The 20,773-nt window shown below is 35.4% G+C and overlaps 1 pseudogene; it reads left to right on the forward strand.

Moving 5' to 3' along the window:
- The first annotated feature begins 610 nt into the window (after positions 1–610).
- Positions 611–6,247, forward strand: LOC100467006 (annotated as a pseudogene).
- Positions 6,248–20,773: the final 14,526 nt, after the last annotated feature.

Raw genomic sequence — 20,773 nt, forward strand, 5'->3', positions numbered from 1 at the left:
ACAGGTGATGTGATATAATGGTCCAGTAAAATAGGGAAAATGTGCTATTAAATAAAAAAGCATACGTTCAAAAGCATATTATTATAAGTAAGGAATAAAACACAGTTTACCAACACTTTCCTGGAAGAGGATAATCAGAATGAACATTGATAGGGAAGAAACAACCTATGCTATTTTACATGTTTTGTCAAAGGATGTAAACTGTGAACTTTGGTGACCCATAGCTAAGTTCATCTCTCACTACATAAACGTATGCATTTAACTGAGGAGTGCATAGGAAATACACCCTACGGGGAAACTGTAATACTGAGGTGATACAAAGAGAGGAATCATACACTTAAATAAAAGAGTTTTTCTCACATATGTTCAATAACTCTCTTGAGGGCCTCATGTGCCAGCCTTTGGCCTAAAGAGTGCAACAATGATCACACAGACACGTGACCTGTCTTCATGGAATGCACATTCTAGTGAGTTAACAGAAGTATAGCCCCCTAAAATCTGTATTTGAAGTAAAAAGTAAAGTCTCATAGTTTCCAAATGTAACAGAAAATAATGGGATAATGGAGGAATGTTATTGTTATTATTTTTTGTTATTCACAAGATTGAAGAGATGGAGGAGAATCAACTGGATGAAAGGAAGGTCAATCAGATTCTTTCAATATTCATTACATTGATGGTAGGAATGCAAAATGGAACAGTTATGTTAGAAAACCATTTGGCTCTTTCTTATATAATTAATCTTCAATTTAACACATGACCCAGCAATTCTACTCCTGGGTATCCCTAAAGGATGAAACTTCTATCCCAACGAGAACTTGTAGGCAAGTGTTTGTAGTAGCATTATTCGTAATCCTACCAAACTGGAAACAATCCAAATACTTATCACCTGGAATTTAAAAAATAAATACAAAGTATTCGAACAATGATATACTCTTCAACAATAAAGAGGAAGAAAGAAACTACTGGTAGTTGCTACAACAAGGATGAACCTTAAGGCATTATGCTAAGTGAAAGAACCCAAGCACAAAGACTTCAGATTATATGATTCCATTTATTGGAAATGTCCAAAAAGAAGTAAATCTACAAAGAAAAGTAGATTAGTGGTTGTCAGTACTGAGGATGGGAATGGGCATTGATAGCAAAAGGTCATGAGGGATACTTTGGTTTGATAAAAAGATTTTAAAACTGTATTGTAATGATGGTAGCATAAGTCTTAAAATTTACTCAAAATTTATTGATTTTTCCACTTAAAATGGGTGAATTTTATAATATGCAGGTTACACCTTATACTTTACTAAATTTGTTTAAAAAAGGAAGTAGGAACAAAAAGTAAATCTATTTTTTAATTACATAATGCAATTGACATAATATATTAAATATTTTCAAGTATAAAGGTCCATAAAAAACAATCTTACAATTAAGTATATTGTTGGTATAAAACACAAATAATAAAGTAAATAGCAAGTGGAAAATTCCGATTGCCACAGTATTTGATGATAATTGTTTAAATATTTATCTGGAGAGTAAATGCTGTCTATTGCATTTAATTTATAAGATTTAAGACTGTTTTTTAAAAAATTAGTGGCCAAACACAGATTTATTACAGCACTTAATTTTCTTTTTCTCCTAGCTCTTGTATATGCTTTAGTTGTTGTAAGAAGTTAGGTCAATAATACAAACAGGAAAGGAAATGTCAAGAAGCACTGAACTTCAGGTTCAGGATGATACACACTGACCTGAATAACAGTTGAGGATATGTTGCTACCTGGGTTAAAAAATTAAAATTGTTGTCAGAATGCTTTGCTTCTATATTTTGCATACCTAGAAAAGATGACAAATTGAGTCTTTCAAAGTCATTCAGTTTAACTCACTCTTCTCATTTGTACTAGTAGTATAAAGTCCCAATCTAGTGGTCATTCAAGGTGGCAATTACACTGCTTGCGATATCATCCCTAGAATATTTATTTACTTACTTAGTAGGTGCCAATCAGAATGGCAAAATCAGAAAAATGAGGATCAAATATCTTAAGGAATTTGCTCTGGTCCCACAGTTAGGAAATCTAAATTTAAATATTCAAACCCAAATGCGCTTGATTCCAAAACCTGAATTTCTAGATAACAGATTTAATGACATACCTACCTCCTGTTGAAATCAGTATTCCTCTGAATTAGTTAAGATCTAAAATAATCAACATCCCATTTAAGAAAAAGAGAAACTCAGATAAGCACTGGAGTGTTTGTGCCATATTTGTGTAATTTCTGATTCATACAAAATAATAAATGTGATACCTGGGCATATTATAAAGCATGATGATAAAGTCATTGGCAAAATAAACTCAATTAAGAAGTAAAAATCTAGTAACAGCTGAAGTTACTCCCTTGTGCTTCTCCCTTACCACCACCTCTGTTTCTTTCTCTTAACTTTTAAAATGTCTCCACTTACATATAAATACATTGCTTAGTTCTTGTAATTGAGCTTTATTAAAATGTTACAAGAGAGTATGTATTTTGCAACTTCTTTTTTAAATTGAACTGTCCATTTCCTAGTGCATTCAAGTTGTTATNAAATATTCAAACCCAAATGCCCTTGATTCCAAAACCTGAATTTCTAGATAACAGATTTAATGACATACCTACCTCCTGTTGAAATCAGTATTCCTCTGAATTAGTTAAGATCTAAAATAATCAACATCCCATTTAAGAAAAAGAGAAACTCAGATAAGCACTGGAGTGTTTGTGCCATATTTGTGTAATTTCTGATTCATACAAAATAATAAATGTGATACCTGGGCATATTATAAAGCATGATGATAAAGTCATTGGCAAAATAAACTCAATTAAGAAGTAAAAATCTAGTAACAGCTGAAGTTACTCCCTTGTGCTTCTCCCTTACCACCACCTCTGTTTCTTTCTCTTAACTTTTAAAATGTCTCCACTTACATATAAATACATTGCTTAGTTCTTGTAATTGAGCTTTATTAAAATGTTACAAGAGAGTATGTATTTTGCAACTTTTTTTTTTAAATTGAACTGTCCATTTCCTAGTTCATTCAAGTTGTTACATAAAACTCTTTTTTTTACCACTTAAAAATATTTTATTGTTAGAATAAACCACATTTGATATGTCCCTTTTCCCATCACTGGACATTTGAGATGCTCCCAGTTTTTGCTATTATAAAAATGCTGCTTAAAATATATTTACTGGTTCCTATATTCAAGAGTGCCTCTGTATTCCTAGAAGTGAACTACAGGTTGAAGGAATAAGCACATTCAGAGTCACAAGATGATACCGAATTGTCTTCCATAGTGCTTGCATAAATTTACATTGCCACCAGCAGTGTGTAAGAACACATTTGGGGCGCCTGGGTGGCACAGCGGTTGGNCCCAGTTTTTGCTATTATAAAAATGCTGCTTAAAATATATTTACTGGTTCCTATATTCAAGAGTGCCTCTATATTCCTAGAAGTGAACTACAGGTTGAAGGAATAAGCACATTCAGAGTCACAAGATGATACCGAATTGTCTTCCATAGTGCTTGCATAAATTTACATTGCCACCAGCAGTGTGTCAGAACACATTTGCTTATTTGCTTTACAAAAGTTTGTAATCTTCAGACTGCCTTCCCTCCCATACAAGGTGTTTTACTTTATGATTTTAATCTACATTATAATGAGGTTGAATATATTTTCATAGATTTAGTCTCTAGTCCCTCTTCTGTTAAATAATTGATCATATTTTATCTATTTTTCTTTTGGGGTATTTTCTNGAACACATTTGCTTATTTGCTTTACAAAAGTTTGTAATCTTCAGACTGCCTTCCCTCCCATACAAGGTGTTTTACTTTATGATTTTAATCTACATTATAATGAGGTTGAATATATTTTCATAGATTTAGTCTCTAGTCCCTCTTCTGTTAAATAATTGATCATATTTTATCTATTTTTCTTTTGGGATATTTTCTTCATATTGATATTTGATTTACTTACAAATTCTGAATATCTTTATATTAGTTAAATATTTTCTTCTTTGTAGATTGAGGCTTTACTTTCTTTATTGATACTTTCTCAGCAAAGTATTATTTATTTTTAAAAATATTTACTTATTTAAGAGAGAGAAAGAGTGTACATACAAGTGGGGGGAGGAGCAGAGGGAGAGGGAGAGAGAGAATCCTCAAGCAGACTCCCTACTGAGTGGGGAGCCCACCACAAGGCTCAATCCCAGGATTCTGAGATCATGACATGAGCTGAAAAGGAGTTGGCTGCTCAACCGACTGAGCCACCCAGGTACCCCAAGCATTTTAAAANTTCATATTGATATTTGATTTACTTACAAATTCTGAATATCTTTATATTAGTTAAATATTTTCTTCTTTGTAGCTTGAGGCTTTACTTTCTTTATTGATACTTTCTCAGCAAAGTATTATTTATTTTTAAAAATATTTACTTATTTAAGAGAGAGAAAGAGTGTACATACAAGTGGGGGGAGGAGCAGAGGGAGAGGGAGAGAGAGAGAGAATCCTCAAGCAGACTCCCTACTGAGTGGGGAGCCCACCGCAAGGCTCAATCCCAGGATTCTGAGATCATGACATGAGCTGAAAAGGAGTTGGCTGCTCAACCAACTGAGCCACCCAGGTACCCCAAGCATTTTAAAAATTAAATTAAATTTATCAATATTTTCTTCTATGATTTCCACTTTTATGGATTCTTTAGAAAATCTCTCATTATTATAGATGATTTATCTTGTAGTCTTTTCCTAAGAATTTTAAATTTAACTGTAAGTCTCTTTTCATTATAAATATGGTAAACATATGATATATTGTTCAAACCAGGTTATACTTTTTCCAACATTTTATTATAAAAACGTATAACATTAAGAAAAGTTAAAAAAATTTTATAGTTAACATCCATATATAGCATATATCCACCGCCTAAAAACTATCATCATTATTTTATTTTTGCTTTATCACTTATCTATCCATTAATTATTCCTTTATTCATACATCAAATCATCTTATTTTTAAATGAATTTCAAATGTTTCAGGTATCAGTACACATTTTCTTAAATAACTTCACCATCAATACCATTAACTAGGGTTTAATATTTATTTACAATTTTTTTCCTTTGATTTAAAACTGACTTACACTGATGTACAATGAAATTAGCATATTAAATATATATTAGTATATTAAATAATTCGGTGAGACTTGACAAATGTCTATACCTATGTAATAAGGTCATAGTCAAGGCTGAAAATGGGAAACTGGCCATCAGTGGAAAACCCATCTGCATCTTCCAGGAGAGAGATCCTCTCAATATCAAATGGGGTGATGTTGGTGCTCAGAACGTCTTGGAGTCCACTGGGGTCTTCACCACCATGGAGAAGGCTGGGCTCACTTGAAGGGTGGGCCCAAGAGGGTCATCATCTCTGCCCCTTCTGCTGATGCCTCCAGGTTTGTAGTGGGTGTGAACCATGAAAAGTATGACAACTCCCTCAAGATGGTCAGCAATGCCTCCTGCACCACCAGCTGCTTGGCCCCTCTGGCCAAGGTTATCCATGAGAATTTCAGCATTGTGGCGGGACTCATGACCATATTCCATGCCATCACTGCCACCCAGAAGACTGTGGACTACTCCCCAGAAGACTGTGGAAACGATGGCATGATGGCCCAGGAGCTGCCCAGAACATCATCCCTGCTTCTACTGGCACTGCCAAGACTATAGGCAAGTTCATCCCTGAGCTGAATGGGAAGCTCACTGGCATGGGCTTCAGTGGCCCATTGTCCCCGCCCCCAACGTGTCAGTCTTGGATCTGACCTGCCAGATATGAGGACATCAAGAAAGTGGTGAAGCAGGCATCAGAAGGACACCTCAAGGGCATCCTGGGCTACACTGAGGACCAGATTGTCTCATGTGACTTCAACAGTGACGCCCACTCTTCCACTTTTGATACTGGGGCTGCATTGCCCTCAATGACCACTTTGTCTAGCTCATTTCCTGGTATGACCATGAATTTGGCTACAGCAACTGGGTGGTGGACCTTATGGTCCACATGGCTTCTGAGGCAAAAGAGACCCTTGGACTACCAGCCACAGTGAGAGCAAGAGGAAGAGAGAGACCTTTAGAAGCTGGAGAATTCTTGCCCCAACTCATCATCCCCCAACATGCTGAGAATCTCCTGATTTCTACACAGTTTCTTGAAGAAGGGGAAGGGCTTGGGGAGCCCTACCTGGTCATGTACCATCAATAAAGTACACTGTACCCAGCCAAAAAAAAAAGAAAATAAAAGAAGAAGGAGGAAGAGGAGGAGGAGGAGGAAAGGAGCAGTACACGTTGCTACCATAAGTGAACTCTAATAGACGCAAAATTAAAGAATTACAGGACTGAATCACATCTGGCCTCTAAAAAGGCAGATTGTTTCTGAAGTCAGAACATTGCACTATACCTGCACAGAAGTGACCCAGGGATGAATACAAGTTTGTATTTCTGTGCCACTTCATAAGTGGAACTTGCCACTCCGATTTCAGGAAAGTAGAAATTTAGAAAGAAAAGACATAGCAGGGATATAGGAAGGAGTTAAGGGGAGCAGAAAAGACCTGGGGAGCAAGTGAATAAGTTCTATTAAGCAGACACTAGTCTTTGGAATTGGATACTCATCAGAGAATAGTGTAGGTAAGCCTCTGAGAAGGGAGAAAGTAATGGATTAAGAGAAAATGAAACTGGTTCTGAAAGTAAAACAGCTCTTGAGAGAGAAGGCCAAGCTCTGAGAAAAGATCCAGGTAAAGGAGGTGGCAGGAATTTGGAGATGGTCCCAGATCTGCTTTCCATCAGCTTCAAGCCTTCATTGTCCATTAGAGAATTATGACAAATAGAGGAGCAGGGAGCTCTCTGAGATATTTCATTGAGTTCATGGATTGAAATTAAAATTTCCCAGGTTAAAAAATATGAACAGAGGATCATTTTAATCTGTCCAGCTTGCTTCACACAAGTCTAAACAGAAAAGAACCCATTATTTTTAAATTGAGAAAAGTCTATAGATATGGACTAGTTTATTACTTACCTAAGCATTATTGGTCAAATACTATGGTCAGATATTTCTAGGTTTCTTGATTTTAACATAACTTTACCACATATCTTTTGCCTAAATAAGATTATTTACAAAAAAAAAAAACAAAAACCAAAAACCAAAAAAATGAAAAACTAGAGTTAAGCCAATAAACTGCTAGATGTATCATCCAAATATAATTATTTATATATCTGCAACTGGCTAGAGAACAACGAAATAATGCATTAAAATCTGTTAAACACAAAAATTGAAAGCAACTATATCTTATTCTATATAATTTCAAAAATTATAGGTGCTTTTGATAAATATGTAACAAGAAGGTGTTTTACAGAATAATAGTGCATGAAAAGAAATAATTTTGGGGCACCAGGGTGGCTCAGTTGGTTAAGCGTCTGCCTTCGGCTCAAGTAATGATCCCAGGGTCCTGAGTCCGAGCCCCACATCGGGTTCCCTGATCAGCAGGGAGTCTCCTTCTCCCACTCTCTGCTCCCTTGCTCATGCTCTCTCTCTCTCTCTCTCAAATAAATAAATAAAATCTTTAAAAAAAAAAAAAAGAAAGAACTTCAAGGTTTAAGAATTGTAGAAACAGGAAAAATAATAGGTAAGAGAAAATAGAAGATTTTCTTAAAAGCTTCACACTCTGTGGAATATAGATAATAAAAAGTGGTAACACTGTGTTTCCTAATTTTGTTTTTTGAAGTCAAAAAGGACTTTGGAAAGTTAAGAAGATTTCCATGATCATATGAGCTTAGCAGCTGTTGAGTTGAATCAAATCAATGATCTTGAGTACTTCTCAGAGACTTTAATGAACAAACTAGCAGTGCATATGATCAAAAATAGATGAAAAAGTATGAGAATTATTTACCTACATAATGTTACTCATTAATTCATTCATTAAACAGCATGCCAATTAATACCCTTATTATTAGATAACAATTTTTGCTAGAATCACAATTTGAAAAGGACTGCTGTGAAAAGTATGTCACTGCAGATAACAAACATTAATCAATCTTTGCAATCAAACCATGTAGCCACGTATGATGCCCGTTTCTTTCCTGAACAAAAATGAGAACTCAAATACCGCCATAAATTGTATTTAAAATAACCAGCTTATGATTTGACTCCATAAGTGATGCTTAAGTAATGTTTGTTTGTTTGTTTGTTTTAACATTCAATGCTTTAAAGAAATAGTTTAAATTATAGTTCCTTATATTCAATGTGCTGGGACAATGCACAGTTTAAAATGTCAGTTTCTGAAACTGAACCAAAGAGAAAAAAATCATCACAACAAAGCAACCACGGGGAGCCTGACAGATCTGTGCAGGCAGTCCCAGCTGTAGGAGAGGCACGCCATGGCTGTGCTGTCCATCACTGCCACCAACGTGGGCCTCCTCTTACCCTGGCTGACCTGCTGGTATTTACTGAGCTGTTTTGGAAGCCAGGAGAGCTGACCCAGGCTGAGGAGTGGCTACGCGGTCATGGAGAGTCGAGCTCCGGGAGCATCCCCTACCTTGTTGGGAGAGGCAAGGTCGATGCTACCTTTGGCCCTTGACTCAAGAGATCAAAGTTCTAAGTGAATCTGGGCTTTCTGAGATCAATTTTTCAGAGATGACAGAAGCCACCGACTACCTCTACAGGGATCCAGAGCAGCAGAAGATCTATGACCTGTTCCAGAAGTCCTCGGAAGAAGACAGAAGCACTTGGAGTTCCTGGAGGCAGTGGAGTCTTTTGACCCAAGAAGTGCGTCAATGTCTGGAAGTGGTTCCCAGGACATGGGAGATTCGCTGCACGAAAGCACACTGATGCTAGTCCACCCAAGAAAAGGAATTTGAATTTTTTTGATAACTGAACAGCTTTACCTCTCCCTTGTAAGAGGAGAAAAAAAAAATCACAGAATTGATTAAAATAAAATAAGGCATTTTTTTCTCCAAAAGGAAAGTGCCCGTAGTTATTAAACAGAGGGTAGGGTAGCATAAACTAAAGTAGTAAAGCTACAAATGAGCCTGGATGGGGGGGGGGGTAAAGGGTCGTGTATGCAGTGGTCTGTGGGAGTGTGGGAGGCGAGGTGAAGTATACAGTAGGCCACACTGTAGCATGTTCACACCCATGCTATTTGCTGATGCTTCATGCTGTGCCTTTGCTATCTTATCTTCCTTATCCAGCTGTTAAAACCCTATTCATCAAATATCAACTTCTCCTCAAAGACTCAACTAACCTTCTCAGGAAACGTCAGTTCCTCCAGCCTCTGCGCCTTTGGGGTACCTTGTGCACCAGGAAAGATTCCTAATGTTATCGGTCAAATATAAGTAAAATGTGAAGAAATACAGTGAATTAATTATCCCTGCCCTTGTACATCATTAGGTATAGCATACAAAGGTATTAGACTTAAGTTTGTTCAGGGACTCAATATGAATATCATGATGAAAATAAATTGTGTAGCAAAAAGGGCACTATATCTAACCCAAGAGAAGCTTGGTATCTCTTTCATTAATTATATTTGATTAATATGATTATGGCATATATTGTACAGAAAAGAACAGGGGTTGGCAAACTTTTTCTGTAAAAGGTCAATAGTAGGGGCGCCTGGGTCGTTCAGTGGATTAAGTGTCTGACTTCAGTTCAGGTCATGATCCCAGGGTCCTGGGATGGAGCCCTCTGGTGGCTCTCTGCTCAGCAGGGAGTCTGCTTCTCTCTCTCCTGCTGCCACTTCCCCTGCTTGTGGTCTCTCTCTCTTGCTCTCAAATACGATCTAAAAAAAAAAATGAGAGGTCAATAGTAACTATTTTAGGGTTTGCAAGCCTAGGTCTTTGTTTCAACTCTGCCTGCTATTGTAATGCAAAAGCAACCATGGCAATATGTAAACAAAATAAACATGCTTGTGTTTCAATGGAAGTTTATTTTAACAATAAGGGGCAAGCCATGTTTGGTCCCCAGGCTATTGTTTGCTGACACCTGTTACAGAAGATAGCATTTCAATTAAAATTTTGCAATATCTATTTTAGGAAATCTTTAATTTTTGCATGGATTGTGATGATCTAATTAAAATGTCATCATTTACATGTGAACATTATAAAAGTGCTCTTTGACCCAAGGGAAATATAAATAATTGATTGCATAACAGCAGCCATAGAGGAAACTAACAAAGTTGAAAGGTAGTTATTTGGAAAGATAATAAGATTGAGAAACTCTATAGAAAAGTGAAGGAGAAAAAAGAATGGAAATGACAGTATCAAGAATTAAACTGGGTATATCACTATATGTGAAAGGATAAGAAGAGAATACCAAGTACTTTATAGCAATAATTAAGTGAAATAGAAAAATCTCTTAGAAAATTCCAGATGAACAAAAATACAAAAATAAATGGAAAAGTTGAATAGCCTTAATAGTTTTATATCTAACAAAAGACTGAATTAGTAAATAAAAAAAAAATTCTTACACAAATTTCCACAACTGGGTGCTTTTGCTAGTGAAATGTTTATGGAAAAAAAATACCAACTTTCAATAAACATTCTTAGAAAATGAAGGACAAATCCCTTTCCAGTGATTTTTTAAAATAAATATGAACATTTTTTCTTTAACAACTGTCCTCAATAATATCTCTGTTGGACCCTACTTTTCACTACATGCTGGGAGCCTTCATCACACCATTTTGACACATTCCGTAAGATTTCAGTTACTCTTGGTTATTACAGTGGTATAGTATTCGTACTTAGAACTCAGTCTTTTCTATTAAAAATTTCCAATCTTGATCTTTATTCAGAGATTATCCCTTATTCTCTACTACAACACAGGTTACCCCTGCTAGTAACAAGTTGGTAATAAGGGGTAAATAGGTGGTGTGAACTAGGAGAAATGCCCCTCACCCCCAACTGAAAGCTGGGTTCTCTGCCCTTGGCTCTGAAGGGGGATATAAGAGGCAAAAGTCTCTCTTCATAACTGATCAATTGGTGGTGGGGAAGTATTCCAGAACTCACCTGGCTCTGTCTGCTTGGCCAGTAGCCTCTGCGGAAGTAATTGTTTCTACAAAGATGGGAGGGCGGGCCCTTCTTGGAGAGGTGCTCAATTTCGGCTCCACCCCTGAGAACTGTTCAGCTCTGCCAGTCCCAATCTCTTTCCCCGATTGTTTGTCCCACTGATTCTGAAATGTCTCTGACTCCTGTTCCTTCAATAACCTTTGTGTTTCTTCATGTAAACAACAGAAACCACTAGACTTCTCTTCCACACCCTCTAAGATACACGAAGAAATTTAGGCTCATTTCCTGTCACAGATTATGTTCCCCAGAAAGCAGACCCTGAGGAGGGTACTAGCAGGCAGGAAATCTACTGGTGTGTGTTTCAGGGTCATCAAGCAAGATGAGAGACCTGGTTGGTGCTGGCACTATAATTTTTATGATTATCTGACAATAAAATCTGGGCTTGTTCATTTCTACTATGCCCTGCTGTTCCCTCAAGTCTCACTCCTTTTTGCATCAAGCTGAGCATTTCCATGTTGTTGGTGAAATCTGCAACATGTGGCCTACAAGGGGAGAGGCACCTTTCAATAATATTTACAAATCAGAATATATTTGGTATTAAAGTCTAACTCATTACAAGCCAAGAATCTTATAGACCAATTTTCCTCAGAAATACAGTCTGAAAAAATCCTTGGCAAAATATGGGCAAGTAGAATCCAACAAAATTTGGAATGAAAAATAGATGATGACCCCTGGAATTGAATCTAAGAAATCAAGATTGTTTAATCATCAAAAACTTAATCAGCATAATTTTCCATCTTAATAAAATTAAGGAGAAAAAATAATTGCTCATCACAAAGATTGGACAGAAATCATCAGGTAAAATTAAACTTTATACATAAAAAATGTTTTCAGCAAAGTAGGAGTTGAAAAAATTTCCACAATCTAAAAATGTACATCTTTAAAAACAAACGAAATCAGCTAACATTGTATGTAATGGTGAAATACTGACTATCTCCCCTTTGTGATTGAAAAGAAGGCAAGAGTGCCTAGTGTCACTTCTATTAAATATTGCTACAAGGTGAGGATAAAAAACATAAAGATCAGAATGGAAGAATTAAAACTGTGTTTATCACAGAAGACATTGTTTTTTGCATTGAAAAACCTTTAACAAACAAACAAAATAAAATCTTTAAGAAACTTATAAAACCAGAGTCAGAGTAAGGGACATTAGTAAGAACGTAGGATAAAATCTAATAGATTCACCCAGGAAAAGAAAAATGTATTTTACAGTGTTGCCACCATCCAGAAGCAGATGGACAGGTAGACATCTTTGTCTTTCACCCAAATAGAGAGAGAAATATTTCAATATTTCATTATTAACCCTGATGTTTATCATAGTTTTGGGGTTTTAGTTTATCAAGTTAAGCAATTCATTTTCTATTCCTATTTCTCTATGAGTTTTTGTAATAAATAAATGCTAAATTTTATCAAATTCTAGAGAGATGATGTGATTATCTTCCTTTATTTTGCTTATATGTTGAATTACTTTTATTAACTTTCCAAAGTTAAACCAGACTTGAATTTCTGAGGGAGAAATACAAACTTGGACATGCTACATTATGATGCTTATACATTGATGAATCTGGCTTGGTAACACTGTGTCTGTGATTTTCCATTTATACCCAGTGCATCTCCACGATTGAGATCGGGCTGTAATTTTTCTTTCTCATGCTGACCTTCTTGGGTTTTGGTGTCAAGTTTATGTTTATTTGAGAATATCTCCACCCCCCTTTTCTATTATCTAGAAAAGTTTCTGTAGGTTTAGAACCATTTCTTATTTTAATTCTGTTACATTTACCCCCCAAATCCCACTTGTACTAGGGTTTTATGACTACTCAATTGACTATTGAGTTGACTGTTCAATTTGTTGAATATTGGCTATAATTCAATTGTCAGCTGAAGACCTAATCACACAGTCATGGAACCCAATGAACTTCAGGCAAGACTGAGAAAAATTTTACCCCTAGAAACATATAGTGAAACTTCAAAAAATGTTAAGATACAAAGAAAATTCTCTCAAAGTATCCAGTAGGAAAAAAAGAAGAAGAAAAAAAAACAGAAAAACCTTTCAATTGACTATTCAATTTTTTTAGTAGTTAAAATATCATTCATGTTTTCTATATCTTATAGTCATTTTTACAAGCAGTATTTGTTCCAAATTTAAAAGGTGTGGCATATGTATTTGCACAATACACAAGAATGATATTCAAAATATTTCAAGACTATAAAAACAACATAAAAATATTTATAAATAAATGACACTGAAATATTCAATTTTAGTTACATAGTAATTTAGCTCCATAATTTAATAATACTTAATATATATAGAACTACTAACCCAGTCATGTATGTTATTAGTGTAAATTATTGATCAAATCATTCTAATATAATCCAATTCATTTGTTGATTTTTGGGAAATATTAGTGTCATCTTTTGTTTAATATGGCTGTTATTAACTAATTCATGAGACTTATTAAAATGATATTCATACTATCATTTGTAGCCTCCACAGTAGGAACTTTTGCTAACAACATTAGTGATGTAATAGCAATTCCATTTAATAACATCCATTTAATAAGAACAAAATCTCTTATAACAGAGTTGTAAGAGATACTCAACATCACATCTCTGTAACTAAGTTACCGCGTTCGTTTCCTAGGACAGCTCTACTAAGTATCATCAACTAGATGGCTTAAAGCAACAGAAATGTATTGTTTCATGGTTCTGGAGGTCAGAAGTCCAATATCGTGGAGTGGGGAGGACCATGCTCTCTCTGAAAACCGTAGGAGAACCCTTCCTTCCTCTTCCTAGCTTGCGATGATTTGCTAGCAAACTTCGGCATTTCTTGGTTTGCAGCTGCCTTAGCTCTTCTCTGCCTTTGCTTTGGCATTTTCCTTGTGTCTCTGTGTCTTCACATGGTCACATCGGTGCTCACTGTACTCCAGTGTGACCTCATCTAACAAATTACATCTGCAACAACCATGTGTGAAGATGTCATTGTATCCTTTTTAAGCAACGTGATTCAACCCATAACAATTAAGAAATTATTTTTTTGGAATGTGTTAGGAAAGTGGTTTAATTCCTCAGCTAGTTGAGATGCGCAGTGGTATGGTTTAGATGTAGTCACATTGACCTCAGGCTTCTACTTTCCATTCCGACAGCCAGACTGTCACTCCTTTGAAGGTATTTTTGTCTTTTTTTCCCTTTGGATATTTTTAGAGGTTTCTTTTTTTGTATCTTATCTTTTTGCAGTTTCACTATATGCTTCTAGAGATAGAACTTTTCTTATCCTTGCCTGAGATTTACTGGTTTCCATGAATATATGATTAGGTATCTTCACAGATTCTGCTTTGTTCTTTTCTTTTCCATAATTCCTGTTAGACATATGTCAGATGTTCAAACTCCTTCCTCCATAGTCCTTAGTTCACAAAATAGTTCCCACTCCTTTGCCCCTCTGTGCTGTATTCTACATAATTTGTTTTGATCAATCCTCCAGTTCTTTAATTTTCTCTTCAGCATTTTCTGATCTTCATATCTTTAAATAGAGGTTCTAAAGTTTAAATGTAGTTCATAACTTTATACTTGTGATATTTTCATTTCTAGAAATTGCATTAGTTTTTCTTTAAACTCTGATGATTTCCAGTGTTTCCAATTTCCTGATAATGTTCAAAAGCATGTATTTCATTTCTTTAAATATAGTGACCATGATTATGGTTATCTGATTATTTCTAAAATACCTAAAAAATTTTGCTGGTTTATTAGTCCTAGCTCTTGTTTGTCTGGTGCTTACCACAGTGCTTTGTTAAGAATGTTTGTTGAATTTTTTGCTTCCCTTGTAACGATAGTTGTGGAAATAGACCTAGGTGCACAATAGGAAATTCATTTAGCATAGACATGCATGCCTTCAGCGCAGAACAACAGGATCACCTGTCTAAAGAACTTTAGATTACGTTTGTGGCTTAAGGTTTTTAAATGCCCAGGTAATGGCTATGTGGGTGGCAAATCCTTGTGAGGGGTAAAGTGGTTATAATTTCATAGGATTTTCCCTCTGGTTTTCTTAGCACCTACACAATTTTCCTTGCAGTCATTTGGGGTATGGCTGAACGGCAAGTTCACTGTCAGATCACCCTTAATGGGAATGTGCACTCCTTTGTACTTCCTATGTAAGCACCTTTGGTTTGTCTTTTTTAATCAGGGCACTCAAGCTAGTAGTTTCTAGGTTGTGAAAATGTTCTCAGGTTAAAGTAGTCTGATACTCTCCTTACGTCCTCGACCCCTGCTTTACATTAGATAGTGGCACAATTATTTTTTTTGAAGATTTTACTCATTTATTTATTTGAGAGAGAAAGCACAACCAGGGGGAGTGGAAGAGGGAGAGGGAGAAGCAGGGAGCCCTATCCTATGGTCTATGACCCCAAGACCATGACCCGAGCCAAAGGCAGACCCTTAACTGACTGAGCCACCCAGGCACCCCTATTTCTTCCTATCATAACTATAATTTGATGTTGTAAGAAGCTGTTGTTAAAAAATATATGTAATCCAGTATTTTAGTTGTTTTCAGAAAAAGGAGTAGTCCAAATACTATTTCACTCTTATTACTAAACATCAAATTCTTGTTTATTTTATTTTTTATTAACTAACAACTTTATCTGAAACAAAAAAGTAAATGCATATGTACCAAACCGTAAAGTCATCGACATGAGCCCTATTTAATCATTAACCTTTAAATAGTCACATAAAACACCAAACGTAACAAGGCAGTAGCTAGACCACATATTTTAATTATTTATATCATTTTGTAATAAATAATTTACATTAAACATACTGAAAGAATGTTTTAAGGAAGATTGGTAAAATTTAGATATAGAGTTGGCAGCAGAACTAAAATAAAAAATACTCTGACCTTTTATTTAGATACTTCTTCTAACTATAAATTGTAAAGGAGATTTTAGCTACATTAATTATTCGTTAAATTGTGAAGAGCATTAGTATTTCTAGAGAATGAAAGATGTTTAAATGGGAAAGAACTGAGACGTGGAAGAGAGAAACTCGATGCAAGTAGTTATCCCTCTGAAATATTTTTAATATAATGACATTAAACACTCACTATATAAATAGCATTATGAAAAGTTTCTGTGAATGCATTCAATCAATCATTCACCTATTCCAGATACATTTTTCACACATCCATTAAGCATATTTTTCAGGAAGTTTTCTCTCCTCAACCCTTCTGTCTCTTCCACTGTGTCAATCTCTTTTGGTGTTCATATTTTCTTTCCTTTTTTTTTTTTAAAGCTTTTATTTATTTTGAGAGAGCATGCAAGTGGGGAGAAGGGCAGAGGGCGAGAATCTCAAGTGGACTCCATGCCGATAATGGAGGATAAAGAGTCAGACCCCCAACCAACTTGGCCATCCAGGAGCCCTGTTGTTCCTATTTTCTTTCATAAAAAACATTCAACAGCCAATAATAACTACTAATGTTTTACTTTTATTATATCCCAGGAATTTAGTAATCATTTCATTGCATTATTTCATTTAAAACCCAAAGGAGGTCTGAGAGTTAATCTCTTGTTAATGCATTTTAAGGTGAGGGAAATGAGTTAAAGAACCAGCCCAATGTCACACAGTTAATGAACTGCAGCTATTAATGGAGTCTTGTCTGACTTCAAAGACAGATGCTCTGATGCCTCCATAGTAATAGATGTGTGGTACCTTTAAAGAGAATTAAAAAGTAAAAAATGAGTTTAACAGCATCACAGCAGTAAGTTTTCCCTTCTACACACATACATATTCACAAAGATCTGTTTTTCACAACTGTCATTCAATTGAAGCCACCAACCAGTGATCAGTGATTCCGTTTTAAGCAGCGTCGCCTTCAGAGAAACATTGTATAGAAGCCAGAAAGTAATTTAAAGGACTTTCAATCTTTACTCACACCTGCCAAAAACATTGTTGGGACTCTTAAGTCATAATGCTGCTGAATATTTCCAATATTCTCTTTTCCCTTCCTCCCAAATTCTCTCAGATGCTTCTCAGAGTGTTTCTCCCTTCTCCTTTATTATACAGATTAGCAAAATTTCACTTGGCATTTTCTCCTGAACTTCCTTCCATCTCTATGGTTTTTACTTTCTCTTTTGTTTTCAAATTCTGAACTGGAATACTTAGCGTTAGGCTGTTAGAGAAGGTCTACCTTCTGGGAAATGAGAGAAGCTAGAAATACATGCACATTTGTTTGTGTGTGTGTGTGATATGAAACAGAATTTGGGTGTGCTAACGCTTAAAATAGAAAAAAAATCTAGGATAAAAAGATAAAGAAAAAAATGAACTTGAAGTTGCTATGGCCATTTTGCTTATTTCACAGGGAAGCCTTATGAATAAATGGAGTAACTGAATCTAAACTACAATTACTTCTTCTTTGCAGAAAGGTGACCGTGGCAATGGGAGATATGTCTTTAAGGCATTCTCTTCTGCTAAAACCCTAAAATATTCTTCCCTCATATTTAACTGGGTAAGCAGTTCCATAATATGTACAGTTAATTCATAGATATTAAGATAAATATTTTTATTTTACAATACAGCCACTTCAGAAAACACTTCATGGCATCGGGTATAATGTTAAACATTTACTCAACAAAACCCAGCAGTATCTCTCCTAGGTTTTTAACTAAAAAAAGAAAGGAAAACCATTGTCACACTCAAAAATATTTGTAAATGTTTATAGCACCTTTATGAATAATGGCCCCAAGCTAAAAACAATCTAAATGTCCAACAAATAATGAACAGATAAATCTTGATACTTCACACGTTAGAATACTACTCAGTCATTAAAAGGAATAAGCTACTGATGCATACAGTGGTATGGATGAATCTTAAAAGTATTATGCAAAGTGAAAGAAATCACTTAGTCACAGAAAATAAGTAACTATATGATTCCATTTAATGACATTCTAGAAATTCAAAATTATAGAGACATAAATTATATCTGTGTTTCCCAGGGGCTGGGGTTAGGAAGGAGATTGACAACACAGGGGCCCAAGGGAACTCTTTGGAGTCATAGGAATGTTATATATCTTGATAGTAGTGGTGGTGACATGGTTTACATTTGTAAAAAAATAAAAATAAAAATGAATATTTTAATTTGTCACGTATATAAGTGTGTGTATTTATGCATATGTTCAAACTATTTAAAAATATTTTTGCATATTATTTCTAGATATATTTTAACACACTTAGGAGAATAATTATGAACAACCCCAAAGTTTTCCGAATTCTGTACTATTCCCTGGGATTCACAGTTTAGGAAGCTACATTAGTTTCTGGTCACTTGGGTTCCAGTTAACATATTGTTACCTCAGTGCCCTACTGCTGTGAAACTCTTTTCTTAGACAAATTTTTAGGATGGAGAGCCCCAGTACACTCTGGTGCCTAAGTGGAAGGGCTGCTGGGGCGTGGTTCCAACGAGTGAAATTGTCGCCATGAAGCAGGAGTTGAGGAAAGCAGAAGGCTGGGTCTTCTTGGGCGAACTCACTCCTAGAGCAACTAGGAGTCGTTTCAGTAACAAGGAGCCCCATGGGACATGGGAGGACTGGGTGAAGAGGAGAGCAAAGTTGTGCTCAAATGTCACAGATTTGCTGTTCTTACCCAGGTTTCATAGATTTTCTTGAATAAATCATATTTTTCCTCAAATTATTTTATGCACATAGAACAATTTCCAGAGACTTTATATGGCTATTATTATTGTTTAAAATAATTTTCACATGCAAAATAATGGCTGTTGGCTGGGGAAAGGGTTTACTGAGCTCCTCACACTGCCATTCCAGAAGTCCAGGGCAAATTTTTACTGATCTTCAGAGACTTCTAAGTTTAATTAGTCATGTTCATATAGTACTAGGGAATAGTTGTGGGAATGATTCTAACTAGTTGGCACACATATAAGCTGGAACAGTACTTCTCAACTCCGGCGGCACGTGATTCCTCCTGGGTGGGGGCGGGGCAGGGGGAGGGGGGCTTTTTAAAACACTGATGAACATGGCTGTTCTGGATAGGACCTAAGTATCAGTAATTTGAAAATAATTCCTGGGGTGATCCTAACAGGAGCCAGATTTGAGAGCCACAGAATTAGACATTTTAGAGGGGGCTCATGGATTGGATTCGTAGTTGAAACTATGTGACTTTTATGCTTTCCTCCAACATTGAAAATTGAGATTACAAACTTTGTGAGGGAATCTGTGTAGTAAGGAGTTATCCCTTCTTTACACCAGTATGAATAAAAAATAATGAAAATAACTCAGCGCATAAAGTTTTAATAGCTTTTATCTGATAAAGGCATGACTTGCACAAAATTTTATTTCTCATCCTTCTGATATAGTCATCTATGCAAACATGCTATTATTTATAAACCTATTCAGGGATTACAGTTATTACAGCAGGTGACATATGTTGGTAGAAAGTAAATTTCATGTCTACACAATATGACAATCAGGTATCTTTTGGTTACATCATGACAACCATTGCCTAAAAGAGATTTGGAAGCATATAAAGGTTTAAGGGGAAGAATATAGGAAAGCCACCCCACAATCCAGGTAGAATTATTTTCCTGACTCTGTGGGAACCCTTATTATCACTTAAAGTGGATTTGACTAAGAGGCTTCCAAAGATTATGGTCTTCATGTATCCAAAATAAAAAGAAAATTAAAAGCAATATTTTTAGAAACCGTGCTGTAATGATTACACCATTCCTCCCTAGAGGATGGGCATTTCATTTTACAATTGCAGCAATTGTTAGTTTCTCCTATGTGATTTTACCTAATTATATAAGTGGACTATGTTTTGTACAAGATTATTATCATTAGTGTGGCAAATTTCTTTCCAAGTTTCAGTTTGTGAAGAATTTACTAGTAAAATCTATTGTTTTTTTTTCCTTCGATCCTTTTAAAAGTGTTAATCAACAATGTGACAAGACTGTACATGAATACTATTTTCTCTTAACATTTGGATAATTACCAGAAATGATTTAATTAAAGTTAACAAGAAACCAACACATTGTGATTTACATTGTAAGAAATCATTAAAAGTTAGTGTCAAAGGCAAAATATTACTCATCATTCTTGCCATTGTCATTTTGAAAAGGAGGATAAGGTATTTAACGTGCTGGTATCTTGAGGACACATTTTCACTGGGTCTTTTTTCATGTCTCCTAACCATCCCAGGCATGTTGGTGGAATAACTAACTTATAATAATTTAAATGATATAAAATGTGAAATAAAATAAAAATTTAAATTACAAAGACAGTAGTTTTAAAAGAAAAACAGAAACAGAAATAAATAAGCCCACCTACATTTTAACAACCTCCCAGTTTCGTGATAACATTGGGTCTCAGGCCAAAGGCAACTTTAAGAGGTTGTCTGCCTTCATTTCCCATATTCATGTGGTTAAAACATCATTATGTTTTGATTTATTGCTTTTTTTCATCCTCATGTCCCCAAATACTAGCAAGTTCTTCTGACACATTCTCCAGAATCTCTTCTAATCTTCTTTCCATCCTCTTCCTACTGTCATTATAATTCCTTCTTGATATAGCAGAGCTAACATATGAAAAACAAGAACTCAAATAATTGATTGCCCCTTTCATAAGTTCCTGTTGTTGAATTGATCTTTGACAAAAAAGAAAGACAATTCAGTGGAGAAATTTTC

This window comes from Ailuropoda melanoleuca, chromosome 20 (assembly GCF_002007445.2).
Source record: "Ailuropoda melanoleuca isolate Jingjing chromosome 20, ASM200744v2, whole genome shotgun sequence".
In the NCBI taxonomy this organism is placed as follows: domain Eukaryota; kingdom Metazoa; phylum Chordata; class Mammalia; order Carnivora; family Ursidae; genus Ailuropoda; species Ailuropoda melanoleuca.